Below are 20,662 nucleotides of genomic sequence, written 5' to 3'. Positions count from 1 at the left end.
GTCCAGGTAGCTGTGGGAGTCGGTTGGTTTGTAGTAGATGTCCGTGTTGATTCGGTCGCCTGAGATAGAAACAGAAAGGTCTAGGAAGGGGAGGGAGGAGTCCGAGACTGTCCAGGTGAATTTGAGGTCGGGGTGGAAGGTGTTAGTGTAGTGGATGAACTGTTCAATCTCCTCGTGGGAGCACGAGGTAGCGCCGATACAGTCATCAATGTAGCGAAGGAAAAGATGGGGGGTGGAGCCAGTGTAGTTGCGGAAGATGGATTGTTCCACATACCCTACGAAGAGGCAGGCATAGCTGGGGCCCATGCGGGTGCCCATGGCTACTCCTTTTGTTTGGAGAAAGTGGGAGGATTGGAAAGAAAAGTTGTTCAGGGTGAGGACCAGTTCGGTCAGTCGAAGGAGGGTGTCGGTGGAAGGGTACTGGGTGGTACGGCGGGAAAGGAAGAAGCGGAGTGCTTTGAGTCCTTCGTGATGGGGGATGGAGGTGTACAGGGACTGGATGTCCATGGTGAAGATGAGGCGTTAGGGACCGGGGAAGCGGAAATCCTGGAGGAGGTGGAGGGCGTGGGTGGTGTCACGAACGTAGGTGGGGAGTTCTTGGACTAATGGGGACAGGACCGTGTCGAGGTATGCCGAGATGAGTTCGGTTGGGCAGGAGCAGGCTGAGACGATGGGTCGTCCGGGGCAGTCAGGTTTGTGGATTTTGGGCAGGAGGTAGAAACGGGCGGTGCGGGGTTGTGAGACTATGAGGTTGGAGGCGGTGGATGGGAGGTCCCCTGAGGTGATGAGGTTATGGATGGTCTGGGAGATGATGGTTTGGAGGTGGGGGGTGGGGTCATGGTCAAGGGGACGGTAGGAGGAGGTATCTGCGAGCTGGCGTTTGGCCTCAGCAGTGTAAAGGTCAGTGCGCCAAACTACTACTGCGCCTCCCTTGTCAGCTGGTTTGATGGTGAGGTTGGGGTTGGAACGGAGGGAGTGGAGGGCTGCGCGTTCCGAGGGTGAGAGGTTGGAGTGGGTGGGAGGGGTGTGGGAGTTCAGGTAGCGGTTAATATCGCGGCGGCAGTTTGCTATGAAGAGGTCGAGGGCAGGTAGGAGGCCAGCACGGGGTGTCCAGGTGGACGGGGTGTGTTGGAGGTGGGAGAAGGGGTCGTCAGAGGGTGGGCGAGAGTCTTGATTGAAGAAGAAGGCACGGAGGTGAAGGCGGCGGAAGAATTGTTCAATGTCACTCCGTGTATTGAATTCATTGACCCGAGAACGTGTGGGAACGAAGGTGAGACCTCTGCTGAGGACTGATCTTTCATCCTCAGAGAGGGGCAAGTCTGGAGGGATGGTGAACACACGGCAGGGCGGGGAGCTAGGACCTGGTGTGGGACTGGAGCTGGATGTGGGGGCGGGGTTAGGCCTGGGGGCGGGGACAGAGGTCGGCGTGGGGGCGGAGTTGGACATGGTGATGGCATTGACCCGAGAACGTGTGGGAACGAAGGTGAGACCTCTGCTGAGGACTGATCTTTCATCCTCAGAGAGGGGCAAGAGACATTTCAAGAGACTTTAATCAAACAATTGAAATCTACACCAAGTAAGCATTAGTTAACATGCAACTAATACATCAAAATAAAGAAAATGTACATTCACATTAACTGAATACTACAACTGGGATATGTCTTACAACTCCTTTCACCGCGTGGAGTACTCCTGGCAGATAGGTTGCATCAGAACAAGTCCAAAGTTGTTGCCATTTTACTGTTCACTGTTACATTATGCCAATACTTAAGAACTCTTCAAAAACCATTCCACTCACCCAGCTCTCCTGATGTGATTGCCACCAGCAAGACCCACCTTGCAACTCCTTGTTCTTTAAATTTCCAAAGTTGCCATGTTTTGTCTCCTTCAAACAGAAAGCCAACTCTCAAAAGCATCTTGCTTGTTAAGCATCCTTCAATACCCTGGTTGTTCTCTCTCTCTCTCTCTCTCTCTCTCTCACACACACACACGCACTCTTGCGCACTCTCACACACGAAAAGGTAGCTGTCTCAATATTCCTTTTATGGTGTATAGCTGTGAAGCCATTCAAAGGGGCAGCACATACCAAACGACATTCGGATGCATTGACTTTGTCATGCATGGACCTTGGAGGTCTGCACAGCATCATGAACATTAGGAGTGAAAAATGTTAATGAATATTTCAACAGGTTTGAATTTCTTCCCTCATGACAGCCAAATGATATTGTCTTGAGCTGAACAGAATTTTAAGATATTTTAAAACATAACTGCCTTTTAAAGTTCATAATAGATGGTATAATTAAGAGAGAGGAGATAAGGGAGGACCCAGCATAAGTAGAGTATTTGCATATCTTTGAGAAAAATCATTACAATGCTTCTAAAGTCAAGGATAGTAAGTGGAGGACAACTTGAGGGGATTGTAAAGAAATATAAAAAATTGAAAATCAGTTGGCAAGAAAATGGTGGTTGGAATATAGCATGGAAAAAGTGTAAAGATTTACTCATTAGAAAGAAAAATAAAATTTAAAAAAAATGTCAAGTCTGGGAATTATTGGTATTCAGAGAGATATGTTCTTGCCTCGAAGACAGCAGTAAAGATACAACTGGGAGGAGAGATTGAGTAGATGTGGCCTACAATATGTAGAAGAATGAGTAGAGATTGTATTGAAAAGATATACAATTCTTAAAGGACGGACATGGTAGATGCGCAAATGCCTTTCATAAGAGTGAACAAAAGGGTGCAGTGTCAAATTAAGAATTCAAAGATTAAGGGTTGAGATGAGAAATTTCTTTATTCAAAAAATTGCAGAGTCTTAAAGCTCTTTATCCCTATAGGCTGTGGATACTTGAATGATTAAATTAGTGAGTTGGGAATAGTGCAGCAAAGTGAGCTAAGGCAGAAGATCAGGCACAATCAAAGTGAACAGCAGAATAGGCTCGAAAGGCCAAACTATCTAGTCTTTCTCCTATTTCATATGTTTTGAAGGAATCTCTACAAATTAGATTAGATTAGATTACAGTGTGGAAACAGGCCCTTCGGCCCAACAAGTCCACACCGACCCGCTGAAGCGAAACCCACCCATACCCCTACATTTACCCCTTACCTAACACTACGGGCAATTTAGTATGGCCAATTCACCTGACCCCGCACATCTTTGGACTGTGGGAGGAAACCGGAGCACCCGGAGGAAACCCACGCAGACACGGGGAGAACGTGCAAACTCCACACAGTCAGTCGCCTGAGGCGGGAATTGAACCCGGGTCTCTGGCGCTGTGAGGCAGCAGTGCTAACCACTGTGCCACCGTGCCGCCCAAATTCTGCACAAATTTAGCACAAATTCTGTTTCCATAAAAGAACAGGAACAGGGTTTGGGAGGAAGAGGCAGGCTGATAGTAGTGACTCGCCCTGCAAGTTTCTTAATTGTGCAGTACAGTAGCAAGCCTACATCAATATAACAGTCATTGAAGTAGCAAATTCACTAAACTAAAATGAAGGTTAACAGGCACTCATTTATCAAACAAATGTTGTTAGCCTGTCAAACAAGGATTTTTTTGATAATATGAACTCAACTGCTACTTGCTGCAGTTGCCATGGCTTCTATTAGATTCCTGTGGAGATGGCAGAAGAGTGGAACTAAAAATAATAGATGTTTCTCAAACACTTCAATGAAACGATCATCTTCTGAAATACATTATCAGAGAGCAGGAGCTAAACAAGAAGAATTGATAGCACCTTCTGTAACATTTCCGTGCAGAATCTAGGATTGTTTATTAATTTTGAGTAAAACTTTGAAAAGCAATTGCTTGATCATTTATTAGTATAATGTGGAGGTGCCCATGTTGGACTGGGGTGGACAAAGTCAGAAATCACACGATGCCAGTTTATAGTCAAACAGGCTTATTTGAAATCACAAGCTTTCGGAGCATAGCTCCTTCGTCAGGTGAAGCACACAACACAACTTGTGGGCAGAGAGATCAAGGGGAGAGAGATCAAAAGATTATACAAATGATGTGAGGTGGAGTGTTGAATATTAGTTCTGATTTAATGCGGTAGTTCCATTCTCGTGCAATCCCTTGTTAAAAATAAAAAAAATCGCATAGTGGCAGCACCATTTAAACTAATGGGGCCAGAATCACATTATAACCATTTCACGCTTTAAAAGTTCGCACTTTAGAAACAGTGTCCCCAGTTCGTCAACTGCATTATAGTGAATTCGTGTTAACGAAACGAGTGTTATACGAGAATGGCCTGTAGGCCTCTGCAGGTGACCAAGGGTGTTACTCGGTATGAGTAAAGTGTCAATGGCCAAATAATAACCGAAGGAATGGCCTATACTTGAATGAGGCAGAGAGATAATTAGTAAAAATTAAAAATAAAACGTGGTGCTAGAGACAAAACAAATGACTGGAATAACATGGAACAAAAAACAGGAGCTGCTGGAAATGCCCATTAGGTCTGGCAGCCTCTGGTGAAGGACCCAAAATGTAACTGATTTTCTTCACAGATACCAGCAGACCTGTTTACTCTCCCACCCCCCTCCCTCTCCAAAAAGGTAGAGAAATCGTAACATTTTAACAAGGTAGTGGTGTCAAAGTGGGACAGTTCAGAAGATGTTACTGATATAAAAGTGTAGTGGGGTCAAAAGTAGCACAACATAAACGTAAGATCACAGCTTCATGAGTATGGAACTTGGCTATTACTTTCTGCTCAGCGATTGTGTGTTGTGTATCTTGAAGGCTGCTTTGGAGGACACTCATCCAAAGACCAGAAGCTGAATGTCATTTGACTGGTGAATTGTTCTCTGGTAATCCAAGATGGATAACAGGAGAAAATTGTGACTGAGAGAACTGGTCCTTTTTTGGGGTATTTTAGGTGTTGGAGGTCATTCCAGGAGCAGCAATTAATCTTTAAAAGCTGTTGCATTGTTTTGGAATTTTGAGGGAAAGAAGATCCAAACAATGGCACTTTAAAAAGGAGGAAGGTAGCCAAAGAGGTGACCACATCGTCAGAGAAAGAAACCAATGCTGCTGTCTGACACAGCAGTGAATGTGCACAAATACTGCCTTTGCTGTTTGAGTTCAGTTATTTCTGGACATCGGAGTGCATCCAGGAAAAATTAAACAGCGAAATTCGCAGCTGACCTTGGAGGCACCTGTGTGGGAGAGTTCACGGCACAGGTGCATACTTTTTAAGGGTGGTACAGTGGCTCAGTGGTTAGCACTGCTACCTCACAGCACCAGGGACTCTGGTTTGATTCCTATCTGTGTGGAGTTTGCATATTCTTCCTGTGTTGTATGGGTTTCCTCTGGGTGCTCTGGTTTCCTCCCATAGTCCAAAGTTATGCAGGTCAGGTGAATTGGCCATGTTAAATTGCCCAGAGTGTTAGCTGCATTAGTCAGAGGTAAATGTAATGGAGGGGAATGGGTCTGGTTGGATTACTCTTCAGAGGGTCGGTGTGGACTTGTTGGGCTGAAGGGCCTATGGGGAATCTAATCTAATAAAATGTAACTTTGCTGAAAATCTACAATAGCGAGTAGAGTGGATTCTTTCTTGATTATGTTTTAAGGAGATCTGTCTCTTTTTTTTTTAAATTTTAAAAATGTAAGTCATAAGTATTAAGTTAGCCTGAAGCAATGTTTTTCTAGAGCAATAAGACAATGCTATTTTCTGGGTCTGTAAATTGGGAAGGAGCAAAGATGGCCTTTAGTAGAGTGATGTGCTCTTCCTGTAGGATGTGGCAGATTAGGGAGAGTTTCCATGTTATTGATGATTGTGTCTGTAGGACGTGTACTTAGGGAGGATATTCTCGGGAATACATCCAGGGAGATTATTCGGATGGAACTGAGAAATGAGAAAAGGATGGTCACTTTATTGGGATTGTACTGTAGACCCACAACAGTCAGTGGGAAATTGAGAAACAAATTCATAAAAACATTTCAGTTATTTGTAAGAATAATAGGGTGATTATGGTCAGGGATTTTAACTTTCCAAACATAAACTGGGATTGCCATAGTGTTAAGGGTATAAATGGAGAGGAATTTGTGTGTACAAGAAAATTTTTTGATTCAGTATATGGATGTACGAGAAGATGCATTCACTACAGATGGTGCAAACTTGACCTACTGTTGGGAAATAAGGCAGGGCAGGTGACTGAGGTGTCAGTGCACTTTGTGGCAAGCAACCATAATTCTACTGGTTTTAAAAGGATGAAAAAGCATAGACCGGATCTAAAAGTTAAACTTCTAAATTGAAAGAACACCAATTTTGATGAAATTAGTCAAGAACTTTCAGAAGTTGGGGACAGATGTTTGCAGGTAAAGGGATGGCAAGAAAATGGGAAGCCTTCAAAAGTGAGATAATGAGTCCAGGAACAGTACATTCCTGTAAAGGTGAAAGGCAAGGCTGGTAGGTGTAGGAAATGCTGGATGACTAGAGAAATGAGGTCAAGAGAAAAGAAGCATGTGTCAGGTATAGACAGCAGAGATCGAGTGAATCCTCAGAGTATAAAGGCAGTAGGAATATCATTGAGGGAAATCAGGAGGGCAAAAAGGATAGCTTTGGTAAATAGGGTTAAGGAGAATCCAAAAGCATTTTACAAATACATTAAAGACAAAAGGATAACCAGGGAGAGAATAGGGCCCCTCAAAGATCAGCAAGACCGCCTGTATGTGGAATTGCAGAAGAGGGGTGAAGTATTAAATGAGTATTTTGTACCAGTGTTTACTGCGGAGAAGGACATGGAAGGTATACAATGTGGGGAAATAGATGGTGACACCTTGACAAATATATGACAGAGGTGCGGGTGCTGGATGTCTTAAAAGTCAAAGTGGATAAATCCCCAGGACTTGATCAGGTGTACCTTGGAACTCTGTGGGAAGCTAGCGAAGTGATTGTTGGGCCCTTATATTTGTGTCATCAATCGTCACAGGTGAGGTGCCAGAAGACTGGAGGGTTGGCTAATGTGATGTTACTGTTTAAGAAAGGTGGTAAGGAAAAGCCAGAGAACTATAGGCCAGTGATCCTGACATCAATAGAGTCGTAGAGATGTACAGCATGGAAACGGACCCTTTGGCCCAACCCGCCTATGCCGACCAGATATCCCAACCCAATCTAGTCCCACCTGCCAGCACCCGGCCCATATCCCTCCAAACCCTTCCTATCCATATACCTATCCAAATGCCTCTTAAATTTTGCAATTGTACTAGCCCCCACTACTTCCTCTGGCAGCTCATTCCATACACGTATCACCCACTGCGTGAAAATGTTAGGACTCTTTTATACCTTTCCCCTTTCAACCTAAACATATGCCCTCTAGTTCTGGACTCCCCCAACATACTTTGCCTATTTATCCTATTCATGCCCCTCATGACGCCTCTGCTCCGGGGAAAACAGCCCCAGCCTGTTCAGCCTCTCCCTATAGCTTAAATCCTCCAATCCTGGCAACATCCTTGTAAATCTTTTCTGAACCCTTCCAAGTTTCACAACATCTTTCCAATAGGAAGGAGACCAGCTTTTTGTCATTTATATGAATAATTTGGATGTGAGCATAAGAGGTGCCAAGGAGAGGCAGATGGAGTTGAATTTAGATAAATGTGAGGTGCAGCATTTTGAAACCGCAAATCAGAGCATGACTTACATACCTTTAATGGTAAGGTCCTTGGGAGTATTGCTGAATAAAGAGACCTTGGAGTGCAGGTTCAGAGATCCTTGAAAGTAGAGTGGCAGGTAGATAGGATAGGCATTTGGTATGCTTCCAGTTATTGGTCAGAATGTTGAGTATAGGAGTTGGGAGGTCATGTTCTGGCTATACAGGATGTTGGTTAGGCCACTTTTGGTATACTGTGTGCAATTCTAGTCTCCCTCCTATAGGAAGGATGTTGTGAAACTTGACAGGGTTCAGAAGAAATTTCCAAGTATTTGACCAGGGTTGGCAGATTTGAGTTATAGGGAGAGGCTGAATAGGCTGTGGCTGTTTTCCCTGGAGCTTCGGAAGCTGAGGGGTAACTTAATAGAGTTTTATAAAAGCATGAGGGGCATGGATAAGATATATGGACAAGTTCGTTTCCCTGAGGTGGAGAGAGAGAGAGAGTCCAGAACTAGATGGTTTAGATATAGGATGAAAGGATTAAAATTTAAAAAGTGAGCTAAGACAGAGGGTGGTGTGTGTATAGAATGAGCTGCCAGAGGAAGTGGTGGAGGCTGATACAATTACATCATTTAAAAAGCATGTGGATGGGTATATGAATAGGAAGGGTTTAGAGGGATATGGGCCATGTGCTGGCCAATGGGAATCTAGGAGATTAGGTTAGGATATCTGGTCAGCATGGATGACTTGGGCCAAAGGATCTTTTTCTATGCTGTACATCTCTATGACTATGACTGGGAGAGAATATCTCTGTCTGGCGATTATTGCACAGTGTCCATTCATCTAGTGTCACAGCAACTGCATGATCTCAACAATATACCATGCTTCGGGGCAAACTTGCCTGCAGCGTATGAGGTAGGCAACACTGGCCAAGTCACATGACTATCTGTCATCTATGTGGTGGTTGATGTTCCCACATGTGATGCTAGTATTTATGTCAATGATCTGACATGTCTTGCAGAGGTTGCCATGGCAGGGTTGTGTGGTTTTGTGATTGATGCCTGGAAGACTAGGTAGTTTGCTGTAAACTATGGTCTGTTTAAGGTTTGACGGTTGATTGAATGCAAGAAGTGGAGGCGTAGGGATGATCTTGGCTTTTCATTATCGATGACATGAAGTATAGGTTTTGGAACACGTTAGAGCTTCCTTTACTGGTTTGGGACCAGAGTCCGACAGCATGGAAAGAAGCCATCCAAATGATTGTAATTGTGCCAGCTGTCCAATTTGTCTTGCTCCTCTGACTTTTTGTTCATACCATCAGTTTTCTTTTTCAAAAACAAATTCAGTTTGAACTTACTACTGAACTGCTTCCACCACTGGCTGGATAAACAAAAGCAATATTTTCATCTCTCCTAGTTAATCTACCAATTGCTTTAGATCTCTAAGAGGCTAGTTTCTCTTTGCTCCCTTATGTTAAAATGACTGTACTTAATCATTTCTGGACAACTTCCTCTATTCAAAAATTCAGTTGAAAGTAAGACATGTTTTTAAAATTTCACTCTTGAGATTAGGCTAGCTAGCTACAACATCTATTGCCCATTCCTAATTTCTCTGGTAAATATGATGGTCAACTGTCTTCCTGAATCACTCCTGTCAGTGTGGCAAAGATATTAAAAAAGGACTAATAGAGTCATGGAGATTTACAGCACTGAAACAGACCCTTTGGTCCAACCTGTCCATGCCGACCAGATATCCCAACCCAATCTAGTCCCACCTGCCAGCACCTGGATCATATCCCTCCAAACTTTCCTATTCATATATCCATCCAGGTGCCTTTTAAATATTGCAATTGTACCTTCCTCTGGCAGCTCATTCCATACACATACCACCATCTGTGTGAAAAAGTTGCCCCTTGGGTCTCTTTTTTATACCTTTTCCCTTTCAACCTAAACATATGCCCTCTAGTTCTGGACTCCCCCATCCCAGGGAAAATACTTTGTCTATTTATCCTATCCATACCCCTCATGATTTTGTAAACCTCTATAAGGTCATCCGTCAGCCTTCGACGTTCCAGGGAAAACATCATTCAGGCCTCATTCAGTAGCTCAAATTTTCCAATCCTGGCAACATCCTTGTAAATCTTTTCTGAACCCTTTCAAGTTTCACAACATCTTTCCGATAGGAAGGAGACCAGAATTGCACGCAATATTCCAAAAGTGGCCTAACCAATGTCCGACAGCTGCAGCATGACCTCCTAACTCCTGTACTCAATACTCTGACCAATAAAGGAAAGCATACCAAACACCATCTTCACTATCCTATCTACCTGTGACTCCAATTTCAAGGAGCAATAAACCTGCACTCCAAGGTCTCTTTTTCAACAACACTCCCTAGGACCTTACCATTAAGTGTATGAGTCCTGCTAAGATTTGCTTTCCCAAAATGCAGCACCTCACATTTATCTGAATTAACTCCATCTGTGACTTCTCAGCCCATTGGCCCATCTTGGATTTTCATCTATTGATGCAAAGTTACAGTAATGGTTATCCAATTCAAGTTCAGAACATGTTCTGTGTCTACTGTTAAGCTATTTTACAGGATAAACGCAGTGGGTTTGGAAGGTTTATCCAAGATGCCTTGGTGATTTGCTGCATCGCACCTTGTGGATGCTACACCTTGCAGCCTTGGTGCAGTAGTAATGAATATTTAAAGAGGGGAAGGATCAAGCACACTTTTTTTTAGTCTAGCTGGTTTTGAAGTTGTTACTCAAGTACAAGTTTTTAAAATCACACAACACCAGGTTATAGTCCAACAGGTTTATTTGGAAGCACTAGCTTTCGAAGTGCTGCTCCTTTATCAGGTGGTTGTGATGTAGGATCAACACTCCGAAATCTAGTGTTTCCACATAAACCTGTTGGACTATAACTTGGTGTGTGATTTTAAACTTTGTACACCCCAATCCAACACCAGCTCCTCCAAATCACAAGTACAAGTTGTTACAGTAATGTCTGTCTGGCCAGTGGATAGCATTACTTATCCTTTTCTAATAAGTCCTACCCAAAATTCTGGTGTTATCCCTGTAAAATGTTTTTCATGCTCTCCAGAGTTTCTTCACCACTTTTATATTATGCTGATTGGAAATGTATCCAGCATTTACTCCCAAGTGTCAATGTGCTAAAACTTCTCTACTTTGCATTTCTATAAAGAAATTCTAATGCTTGGTTTTAAGTTACAGTGAACGTCTAGCCTCCATCACTTTATGTAACCTGTCGTCTTTTTGTCCTCGCAGAATCCTTCTCTCCCTTCGTCCACTGAAATTCATTTTCTCCCCCTCATATAATACATGACTTTCTTACTGGGGTTTTTGTGGCAGTGTCAATGTCCCTACCCCTGCGACAGAAGGTGCAGGGTTCAAGTTCCAGCCAACATGGAGCTGTGTCATAACATGTCTGGACAGGTTGATTTTTTTTTTCCCTCCCTAAACCTTCCTTTTCTTCCTTACTATTTGTGTTAAAATTCACTTGCCATTTTCCAAGTTTTTTTTTAATGCCTTGTTGAAGCTTATTGCAGTCCTCCTCAGTATGAATTCAGTATTATTGTCCCACTATCAGTGAAATAGTATATCAAAAACATTTGTTCAGCCCATATGCAAATTTCCCATTAGGTGCTACACTAAGGGAAAAATAAGTAACTTTGTCATGCTACAGTTTGAAAGATTTTTTAAATTACTGGTCTTTGTTCCAGTTTGTTTCAAGCTCTACATTCTTTTAGGCTTACCTGCTGTTATTTATCAGCGTTCTTTGAAATGGCCTTTTAAAATTAAACTTAAGCTGGCACAAGCTAACTTAATCCTTTTTGTCCTATCAATTTACCCAAGTACTGTGCTTAGCTTCAGCATTCCATTTATTTCTTTGTACTTCATCAGTGTTAGTACAATTCTGCTGAGCCCTTCAGAATTATAGTTCTGATTTGAAACTCAATTCAATATCCTGATGGCATTTTTTCACTGTGCTTGCCACCACTCCCACAGCATTGAATTTCAAATTGGACTCCACAATACTTTCAGCTCTGCAAATGGATTCCACAGAATCCGTAAACATAAATTTTCTGTTTCTGATGACATACCAAGCATGCTTTCTGTTCCTGTGTCATGTTGTCCAGACAACACCCACAACCATAATTTACATCAAGTACTCATTAAATCAGTGATTTTACCTCTGCTTAGCAATATAAATGTCAATCCTTAACCAAATCAGAATCTTGAAATTAGCTTATCTGATGTAATTATCATAAACCATATTTTTCTTCTTTATAGATCCTACAAAGGCTTCTGACCTGATCAGATAGGGCACTACCCAGTGAAGACAGAGAATTGATCTTTCTACTTCTCCTTAGTTTTATTTGATCTTTCAACAATGAGGACCTTGCAATCTAGCATGAGGGTAATAAAAATGGCAGTTTTGAAGTCAGTAGTGCTATCAAACGCAAATGTATTTGGCACAACACTCTTTTGTACATATAGTATTTTCTTATTGGTCGATTATTCTTTTCTCCTCTAACGCTGCACTGTATTAGTCCATTAAAAAAACGATAGGTGGAAATCTCTCGAATTGCACAACCAAGTGCAAAAGATAAAATTGTTAATTTTTAAATTTATACAACTTTCACAGATGATGCTATGTTTGTCACAGAGTGAAATAGAACTTAAATGAGCTTTGCAAAAGCTATTCACTAGTTTGTCATGAATTTGGACTAACTATCAATCTAAAGAAAACAGTGATTACTGCATAGGTTGTATTGACTACACCAGACGTTTCAATAGCCAGCAGCACACTAAGGTTCTGCACAATTTCTATATGTACCCATAATCTCTATTAAGAGATCAATCTTGTATGAAGCTAATGCATTTTAAGCACTAGAATACAATAATAGAAATTATGTACAATTTTGCAACTTTCTTAACCATGATTTAATAGTTAAATGTTCCCAAAAATCTAAACATTACTAAAATATTTGCAGCAAACTAATTGGTGTTATATTGTATTGTTCATAGGTAGCAATGTTATCAATACAAAACCAACATTAATTATTTTTTAAATCAAGGTCTTGCAGTTGTCACCTCAGATTGTGTATTTCCATTTCTGAAATTTGGAGATCATATGCTTGACACTGAGCTAAGAACACTTTAAGCTACTTGACAGTTAAGATATGAGAGTTTAGGGAGACTGAAGATCTGTTACAGGAGCCTGTCTCTCAGATTATGTACAATTCTTAGGTGTTTCTTTTTTGTTCCTTTGCTGCCTCTTCTCACCCATCTGTAGAAATTTCTTGCTACTGGCTCCTTACAGCTCTCTTCTCCATAAAAAGATTTTTTTCCCCTCAGTGCAATCCAACATCCCTTGGTTTGGGATGGAAGTTAATTTTGTTTATAAATACTAATCGTAAGTATGACAGAAATCACCAACTACAACAATGTATTGGGCTAAAGATGCAACATCCATACTGAAGGCTTGAAGAGTTTGATCATTGCATTATATCATTGAACAAATCAGTATATGAGATTGTAAAGCAGGAAACAGGAGCAGCAATTCGCCATTAAACCACTAAGCCTGCTCCACCATTGATTAAGGAAATGGCGTATCTGATTAAGTCCTCAGCTGTACTCTTCAGCCTTCTCCTAGAACCGTCAACTCCCCTGTCAGTCAAAAATCACATGACACCAGATTATTAGATTAGATTACTTAGTGTGGAAACAGGCCCTTCGGCCCAACAAGTCCACACCACCCTGCTGAAGCGCAACCCACCCATACCCCTACATTTACCCCTTACCTCCTACTACGGGCAATTTAGCATGGCCAATTCACCTGACCTGCACATCTTTTGGACTGTGGGAGGAAACCGGAGCACCCGGAGCAGACACGGGGAGAATGTGCAAACTCCACACAGTCAGTCGCCTGAGTTGGGAATTGAACCCGGATCTCTGGCGCTGTGAGGCAGCAGTGCTAACCACTGTGCCACCGTGCCGCCCATAACAGGTTTATTTGAAAGCATAAGCTTTTAGAGCCATAGGTGCTAGTGAGAGAATATATTGAACACAATTTATAAGTAAAAGATCAAAGGGTGATACAAGTGATGTGAATGTACTGAACGAACCGAGATGGCAAAAATCTGACTAACTCAGCATTGGATATATGCAATGACCCAGCATCCACTGCTCTTTATGGAAGAGATGAACAACTCAGATGAAATTCTTCCCATACTTAAAAAAACTCAAACTAGATCATGATATAAATATTCAACACATTCATCTGAAATGCCTCTGCAGTCATATTTTAAAAAAACTATTCACAAAACAAATACTTTCAAATGAACTGTAGTATTCATCATATTTCATGATGTAAATTTTAAAGACAGCAGAATATTCTCAAAGGGGTGAGGGATTGGTAGTAGGTCATTGTACGCATTGGAACTAATCACACAGGAAGGGAAAAGGACAAGATTCTGAAGGGAGAATATAGTGAGTTAGGCAGGAATTTAAAAAGGAAATCCTCAAGTGTGGTAATAGCTGGATTACTCCAAGTGCTGCAAACTAGTGAGGGTAGGAATAGGAGGATAAAGCAGATTAGTGCCTTGCTGAGGAGCTGGTGCAAGGGAGAAGGGGTCACATTCTTGGATCATTGCAATCTCTTCTGGGGTAGAAGTGACCTGTACAAGGATAGATTGCACTTGAATTGGAAGGGGACTAATATACTGGCAGGGAGATTTGCTCATGCCGCTCAGGAGGATGTAAACCAGCAAGGTGTGGTGGAGTTGGGAGGTGATTGCAGGGCAGGGAGACAACAAAGAAAGAGATCACTCTGAGACTGGTACAGTTGGGAAAAAGAGCAAGTCTAAATAATCAAGATTTGCAGGAACAAAGCAGAGAACAAGGTAGGACTGTAAATTAAAATGCATTTACTTCAATGCAAGAGGCATAGCACGGCAGGCAGATGAACTCAGGGCGAGGTTGGGAAGATGGGGCTGTGATATCATAACAATTACAGAGATGTGGGTCAGGGATGGACAGGACTGGCAGCTTAATCTTCCAGCATAGAAATGCTATAGGAAGGATAGAAAGGGGGCAACAAAGGACGGGTAGTGGCATTTTTGATAAGGGATAGCATTACGGCTGTACTAAAGGAGGATTTCTTAGGAATACATCTAGGGACATTATTCGGATGGAACCTAGAAATAAGAAAGGGATGATCACCATTGTGCAGCACGGTGGCTCAGTAGTTAGCACTGCTGCCTCTCCGCACCAGCGACTCGGGTTCGATTCCAGCATTGAGTTTGCACGTTCTTCCCGTGTCTGCGCGGGTTTCCTCTGGGTGCTCTGGTTTCCTCCCACAGTCCAAAGATGTGCAGGTTAGGTGAATTGGCCATTCTAAACCATCCATATTGTTAGATGCATTAGTCAGTGGGAAATGAGTCTGGGTGGGTTACTCATCAGAAGGTCAGTGTGGACTTGTTGGCCTGAAGGGCCTGTTTCCATGCTGTAGGTAATCTCATCTCTTTATTGAGATTGCACTATAGACCCACAACAGTCAATGGGAAATTGAGAAACTAATTCGTAAGAATATTTCAGTTATCTGTAAGAATAATAGGGTGATTATGGTCGGGGATTTTAACTTTCCAACATAAATTGGAATTGCCATAGAGTTAAGGGTTTAGATGCAGAGGAATTTGTGTGTACAAGAAAATTTTTGATTCAGTATCTGGATGTACTGAGAAGTTGCATTCACTACAGATGGTGCAAACTTGACCTATTCTTGGGAAATAGGGCAGGATAGGTGACTGAGGTGTCAGTGGGGGAGCACTTTGTGGCAAGCGACTGTAATTCTCTTAGTTTTAAAATAGTGATGGAAAAGGATAGAACTGATCTAAAAGTTAAACTGCTAAATTGAATGATGGCCAATTTTGATATTAGACAAGAACTTTCAAACGTTGATTCAGGGTGGATGTTCGCAGGTAAAGGGACAGATGGAAAGAGGGAAGCCCTCAAAAATGTGATAGATAATGAGAGTCCAGAAACAGTATGTCCTGTTAGGGTGAAAGGCAAGGCTGGTAAGTGTAGGAAATGCAGGATGACTAGAGAAATTGAGTTTTTAGTCAAGAAAAATAAGGAATCATGTATCAGCTGAGATTGAGTGAATCCTCAAGAGTATAAAGGCAGGAAGGAATATACTTAAGAGGAAAATTAGGAGAGCACAAAAGGGACACAAGATAGCTTTGGCAAATAGGGTTAAGGAGAATCCAAAGGGATTTTATAAATGCATTAAGGACAAAAGGGTAACTAGGAGAAAAACAGGGCCCTCAAAGATCAGCAAGGCAGTCTATGTATGGAACCTGCAGGAGGTTGGGGGAAGATACTAAATGAGTATTTTGCATCAGTGCTTCCTGTGGAGAAGGACATGGAAGATATGGAATGTGGGGAAAGAGTTGGTGACATCTTGAAAAATGTCCAAAGCACAGAGGTGGTCTTTAATGTCTTAAAACACATAAAGATGGATAAATTCCCAGAATTTAATCAGTTTTACCCTGCAACTCTGTGGGAAGCTAAGGGCCCTTTATGGAGATATTTTTATCATCAATTGTCACAGGTGAGGTGCCAGAAAACTGGAGGTGGGCTAACGTGAGGGCACTATTCCAAAAGGGTGGTTAGGAAAAGGGAACTATAGATCGGTGAGCCTGAGATCGGTGGTAGGCAAACTGTTGGAGGCTTCACGAGAAGGACAGGATGCCTGTGTACTTGGAAAGAGAAGGACTGATTAGGGATAGTTGACATGGCTTTGTGTGTGGAAATCAGATCTCAATAACTTGATTTAGTTTTTTGAAATGACAAAAGAGGATTGATGAGTACAGAGCAGTGGACATGATCTGTATGGACATCTCTAAGACATTCCTTCTGGTAATCTGGTTAGCAAGGTTAGACTACATGGAATACAGAGACGACTAGCCATTTGGGTACAGAACTATCTCAAAGGTAGAAGATAAAGGGTGGTGACGGGAGGGTTGCTTTTCATGCTTGAGACATGTGACTACTGGTCACAAGGATCAGCCCCGTGTCCACTGTATTTTGTCATTTATATAAATGATTTGGATGTGAACATAAGCATGGTTAATAAGTTTGCAGATAACACCAAAATTGGTGGTGTAGTGGACAAAGATTATGTCAAACTACAACAATGGACCGAGAAGTGGCAGATGGAGTTGAATTTAGATAAATGCAGTACCTCACATTTTGGAAAGTCAAATCAGGGCAGGATTTATACATTTAAAAGGAAGGTCCTGCGGAGTGCTGTTGAACAAGGAGACCTTGGTTCAGAGTTCCTTGAAACTGGAGTCGCAGGGAGATAGGATAGTGAAGAAGGCATTTGGTATGATTGCCTTTATTGGTGAGAGCATTGAATATAGGAGTTGGGAGGTCATGTGGCTGTATAGGACATTGGTTACACCACTTTTGGAATATTGTGTGCAATTCTGGTCTCCCTCCTATAGGAAGGATGTTGTTAAACTTGCAAGGGTTCAGAAAAGATTTACAGAATGTTGCCAGGTCTGGAAGGTTTCAGCTAGGAGAAAACAAAAGTCAAAACAACAGCAGTTTTAAAAGGGAGAGGAACAGACAAAGGAAGCACATTGTGAGGTCTGTGCAGGAGCGAGAGATAGAAACTGACACATCAATGAACCTGCGAAGTTACTGTCTTTGCTGTTTGAATTCATGTATCGCTGGACATCAGAGTGCATCTGGGAAAATTAACAAACGGTGAAATTCACAGCTTATCTTGGAGGAATACTTTTGGGAGAGGTCACAGCACAGAAACAGGTAAGTGAATTTCTTTAAGTGTGACCTTCCAGCAACTCTGCAGTAGTGAATAGAGTGGGTTCTTTCTTATATGTTTTATTGAGATAAGTTTTGATTGAAAGAATCAAAAATGGTCTTTGGTAGAGTGAAATGCTCTTTTTGTCAGATGTGGGAGTTTAGGGAGAGTTTGTGTTTCTGAGGATTATATATGAAATAATTGCTGTTGGTTACAAATTCTATAAGATCGAATGGATCTGTTACAGAGACAGACACAATGAGGAATTACAAAAGCAAGGGGATGTAGTGGATGGCAGTTACAGGAAAGGAGAAATGGTGCAGGTGCAGGTACAGTCACATAGATGGATTTACTTCAGGAAAGCTAAGAGAGGTAGGCAGTTAGTGCAGGAGTCTTCTGGCTATTCTGATTTCAAACAAGTATGCTGTTTGGAAAATGTAGGGAGTGATAGATTCTCAGGGGAATGCAGCACAACTAGCCAAGTTTCTGGCATTGAAACTGGCTGTCATGCAATGAGGGGTACGTCAGGTTCCAAGAGATCAATTGTGTTAAGGGACTATCTAGTCCGAGGTACAGAGAGACATTTCTGTGGCCAGTAGCGAGAAAGGAGAATGATGTGTTGCCTTGCTGGTGTCAGGATCAAGGATGCCTCAAGAGAGGCTGCAGAATATTCTCAAGGAGGAGAGGGACTAGAAGGAGGTCATTGTACACATTCGAACCAATGACATAGGAAGGGAAGGTGATGAGATTCTGAGGGGAGAATAGAGAGAGTTAGGCAGGAATTTAAAAATGAGATACTCGAGAGTAGTATTATCTGGATTACTCCCGGTGCTCCGAGTGAGGGAGGATAGGAATAAGAAGACAGAGCAGATGAATGCATGGCTGAGGAGCTGGTGTATGGGAGAAGGATTTACATTTTTAGATCGTTGCAATCTTTTGTGGGGTATAAGTGACCTGTACAAGGATGAATTGCACCCGAATTGGAAGGGGACTGACACACTGCCAGGAAGATTTTCTAGAGCTGCTCAGAAGGAATTAAACTATTAAGGTGGGGGTGGGACCCAGGGAGATAATGAGGAAAGAGATCATTCTGAGATTGGTACAGTTGAGAACAGAAGTGAGGCAAGCAGTCAAGGCAGGCAGGGACAAAGCAGAGAACAAGGTAGGACTGATAAACTGCATGTATTTCAATGCAAGAGGCCTACCAGGGAAGGCAGATGAACTCAGCGCATGGTTAGGAACATGGGACTGGGATATCATAGCAATTGCAGAAACATGGCTCAGGGAATGACAGGACTGGCAGTTTAATGTTCCAGGATACAAATGCTACAGGAAAGACAGAAAGAGAGGAGGCGAAGTGATGTTTTTGATAAGTGATGTTTTTCATTACAGCTGTACTGAAGGAGGATATTCCTGGAAATATATCCAGGGAAGTTACTTGGGTAGAACTGAGAAATACGAAAGGGATGATCACCTTATTGAGATTGTATTGTAGACCTCCTAATAGTCAACAGGAAATTGACTGACCATTTGTAAGGAGATGTTAGTTATCTGTAAGAATAATAGAGTGGTAATGGTCGTGGATTTTAACTTTCCAAACACAGACTAGGACTGCCAGAGTGTTAAGGGTTTAGATGAAGAGGAATTTGTTAAGCAAGCACAAGAAAATTTTCTGATTCAACATGGGGATATAGCTACTGGAGAAGGTGCAAAACTTGACCTACTGTTGGAACATAAGGCAGTGCAGTTGAGCGAAATGTCAGTGGGGGCGAGCACTTTGTGGCCAACAACCATATTTCTATTAGTTTTAAAATAGTGATGGAAAAGGATAGACCAGATCTAAAAGTTGAAGTTCTAAATTGGAGGAAGGCTCATTTTGACGGTATTAGGCAAGAACTTTCAAAAGCTGATTGGGGGCAGATGTTCGCAGGAAAAGGAACGGCTGGAAAATGGAAAGCCTTCAGAAATGAGATAACAAGAGTGTAGACACTGTATATTCCTGTCAGGGTGAAAGGAAAGGTTGGTCGGTGTAAGGAATGCTGGATGACTAAAGAAAGCGAGGGTTTGATTCAGAAAAAGAAGGAAGCATATGTCAGATATAAACAGGATAAATCGAGTGAATCCTTAGAATATGAAGGCAGTAAGAGGGAAATCAGGAGGACAAAAAGGGGGCACGAATTAGCTTTGGCAAATAGGGTTAAGGGGAATCCAAAGGGTTTTTACAAATACATGAAGGACAAAAGGGTAACTAGGGAGAGAATAGGGCCCCTCAAAGATCAGCAAGGCAGCCTTTGTGTGGAGCCACAGGAGATGGGAGAGATACTAAATGAGTATTTTGCATCAGTGTTTACTGTGGAAAAGGACGTGGAAAATATAGAATGTAGGGAAATAGATGGTGACATCTCCAAAAAAGTCCATATTACAGAGGAGGAAGTGCTGGATGTCATGAAACGCAGATGCAATAGATGATGTGTGTGGAGGTGCAGGTGAATTTGTGGCGGATGTGGAAGTATCCCTTGGGGCCTATATTTCCCTCCCCTCCCCTATCAGCATTCCGTAAAGACCACTCCCTCCGTGACTCCCTCGTCAGGTCCACACCCCCACCAACCCAACCTCCACTCCCGGCACCTTCCCTTGCAACCACAAGAAATGCAAAACTTGCGCCCACACCTCCCCCCTTACTTCCCTCCAAGGCCCCAAGCGATACTTCCATATCCGCCACAAATTCACCTGCACCTCCACACACATCATTTATTGCATCCCCTGCACCCGATGTGGCCTCCTCTGTATGGGGGAGATAGGCCGCCTACTTGCGGAACGGTTCAGAGAACACCTCTGGGACACCCAGACCAACCAACCCAACCACCCCGTGGCTCAACACTTCAACTCCCCCTCCCACTCCACCAAGGACATGCAGGTCCTTGGACTCCTCCATCGCCAGACCATAGCAACACGACGGTTGGAGGAAGAGTGCCTCATCTTCTGCCTAGAAACCCTCCAACCACAAGGGATGAACTCACATTTCTCCAGTTTCCTCATTTCCCCTCCCCCCACCTTGTCTCAGTCAAATCCCTCGAACTCAGCACCGCCTTCCTAACCTGCAATCTTCTTCCTAACCTCTCCGCCCCCACCCCACTCCGGCCTATCACCCTCACCTTGACCTCCTTCCACCTATCGCATTTCCAACGCCCCTCCCCCAAGTCCCTCCTCCCTACCTTT

The 20,662-nt window shown here is 42.7% G+C and overlaps 1 protein-coding gene across 2 annotated transcripts in view; it reads left to right on the top strand.

Annotated features, from left to right (window-relative positions):
- elovl6 (ELOVL fatty acid elongase 6) overlaps nt 1-20,662 on the top strand; it is a 110,561-nt gene that overhangs the window by 17,549 nt on the left and 72,350 nt on the right. The window contains exon 2 of one of the 2 annotated variants that reach the window (XM_087981438.1): nt 11,902-12,028. The exons of the other annotated variant lie outside the window; for it this stretch is intronic. The gene's annotated coding sequence lies outside the window, so the exon portion shown is untranslated. The remainder of the gene's footprint in view (nt 1-11,901; nt 12,029-20,662) is intronic. 2 annotated transcript variants of the gene reach the window in all.

The sequence above is a fragment of the Chiloscyllium plagiosum genome, unplaced genomic scaffold, assembly GCF_037043375.1.
Source record: "Chiloscyllium plagiosum isolate Xiang-an unplaced genomic scaffold, Cpla_swu_hap1 HiC_scaffold_1, whole genome shotgun sequence".
In the NCBI taxonomy this organism is placed as follows: domain Eukaryota; kingdom Metazoa; phylum Chordata; class Chondrichthyes; order Orectolobiformes; family Hemiscylliidae; genus Chiloscyllium; species Chiloscyllium plagiosum.
This window is presented reverse-complemented; position numbering and strand designations above follow the sequence as displayed.